This window comes from Xyrauchen texanus, chromosome 40 (assembly GCF_025860055.1).
Source record: "Xyrauchen texanus isolate HMW12.3.18 chromosome 40, RBS_HiC_50CHRs, whole genome shotgun sequence".
Lineage (NCBI taxonomy): Eukaryota > Metazoa > Chordata > Actinopteri > Cypriniformes > Catostomidae > Xyrauchen > Xyrauchen texanus.
The window spans coordinates 465,353-467,852 of NC_068315.1; positions in this window are offsets into that span (position 1 = coordinate 465,353).

Here is a 2,500-nt window from a genome sequence, read left to right on the forward strand (position 1 = left end):
ATACACACACAGACAGTTTGACCATTGTTTTCTCGACTCCTGAGATTAGTATCTCCTGTCACAGGAGTGTCTCTCTTCTCCTCCTCATGTTGAATTCCCCTCAACATGTCCTTCACTCGCTGTGTGAAAAAACCACAAGCATTTTATCTTCACGCCAGTCATTACACATACTGCACTTCCCTAAACGCAGAGAGATGATTCCGAACGCTCAGAAGTCTTTCTCCATTTTCATTTCATTTGCTACTAATGTCAACCTGATATCAAAATGTATCTTTCTTAATACACATTCCTGGTTGTATTGTGAGGGATACATCAGTGATATTCCAAGGAAATTGTTTTCATCTTAATAATATTTCATTGAATTACTTAATAACTTGCTCCGCCTGTAAAATGACTTTAATTTTCTGGTGATGTCATCAAGCCCCCTTAAGTCTCAACCAATGGGAGCTGGCCGTCACAATCCGCTGAAAATTCTGGTATGAAATACCCACATTTTATTCCTGGCGGATAAATACGTCAATAATGTCACATTTCGGAATTAAAATGGGTTCATTTTTGCGGCTGTTTGGGAAAATTACTTTCAAACACTACCTCCTTCTTCCGAACAGTTAATCCCGCCCAAACACACACCGTTGTTTAAGTTAAAATTACAAAGTCTTGTTCAGTTTGGCCAAGCAAACAATAACAATGCTTATGAGGAATATGAGAGAGGGGAGCATCATTTGCGATGTTTGTTTCATGCATTTGAGCCCTGAATTGGGCGAGCATTTGGTTGTGCAGTAACCTTGACAAGAGTAACCAAAGCTTATGATGTATTTGAGCCCTAAACTGGGCAAACATTTGGTCATGCAATATTCTTGAATAGGATAACCCATGCATATGACACATGAAGGGAAGGGGCATTGGTTGTGCAATACCCTTGAAAAGAGTAACCAATGCTTGCAATGCCTTTGAGCCCTGAAATGGACAAGCGTTTGGTCATGCAATATTCTTGGAAAGAATAACCAAAGCTTGTAACATATTTGAGGGAGGGGAGCATTGTTGTGCAATACCCTTGAAAAGGATAACATGCTTGTAGGAGTATGAGGGAAGGGAGCATTTTTTTTTGCAATACCCTTGATAAGGATAACAATGCTTGGATGTTAGGATGGAGGGAGCATTTGTTTGTGTAATACCCTTGAACAGGATAGCAGTCCTATCGGGAAGACATGCAGGCTTGAGTGAAGTTTAAGATGCCATTTATTTGATAAATGTAAAACAGAAAGTAATGTCTCTCTCTTTGGCATAGGCCCCATCCGGCAGTCCGAGGGAGTTGTACCCGGAACCGTCATGTCCTGCCGGAGATAGGAGGCAGGGGTGAGGAGCCTACCCCCATGCGGGACAGGGCTGAACTGGTGGTGGTGGAGATTGCCGTGTTAGCACACTGAAACAGCAATGTGATAGATTGTGAGCAGACTTATAAAGCAATGGCTTACGATTGGCTAGGAATTACCCAGCTAATGATGTGATGATGTACAGCTGCTAGTCTTCCTGCTAGAACTACGCTGCGCTTCTATTACTTGGAGGAATATGAGGGAGGGGAGCATTGCTTGTGCAATACCCTTGAAAAGGATAACAATGCTTGGATGAGTATGAGGGATAATACATGATTCTACCACCACCAGAAGTGTAGGAATTTGTTCCTTATATATACAGTGAAATGTATTAGTTTTCACATATCCCAGCTAAGCTGGGGTCAGAGTTCAGGGTCAGCCATGATACAGCACCCCTGGAGCAGATAGGGTTAAGGGCCTTGCTCAAGGGCCCAACAGTGGCATCTTGGTGGTGCTGGGGCTTGAACCCCTGACCTTCTGGACACTCGTAGCTTCATATGGGTTCTCTCTCCCTCACTCTGAGGTCTGGCCCTTTTTATTTCCCCCGTCTCTCACTGTGAACAAAGAAACAGCAATTACCAGCAATTCATCTCAGGTGAGAGATGAATTACCACTTCCTCTCTCCCCCAGACGAACGCTCGTCCACCCCTTGCCTCCACATACCCCCACTGCCTGACTTAGGCCGGGGGACTGTCCGGCCTGCCGCACCCCCCTTTCTGGAGAGGGAGTCCGCGACGGTCATCTGCACCCCCTGCCTGTGGACCACCTAAAACTTAATTGGCTGGAGTGCCAGATACCAACAAGTAATCCGGCCGATGGCATCCTTCATGCGGTGGAGACATTGGAGTGGGGCATGGTCTGAACAGGGGGTGAACTCTCGTTCCGATAAATAGTAGCCAAGAGTGAGGACCACCAACTTGATGGCCAAGCACTCCTTCTCTATGATGCTGTACTTGGTCTTCCTCCCCGTCCCGGCGCTCCTCCCCCTCCATCACTTGGGACAGTACCATACCCAGCCCCCTGTCCGATATGTCCGTCTGGGAGTGAGAAATCAGGGGAATGCAGAAGCGGCCCACCACAAAGTGCATCTTTTACCAGCGTGAATGCTTGTTGGTATGGCTCCGTCC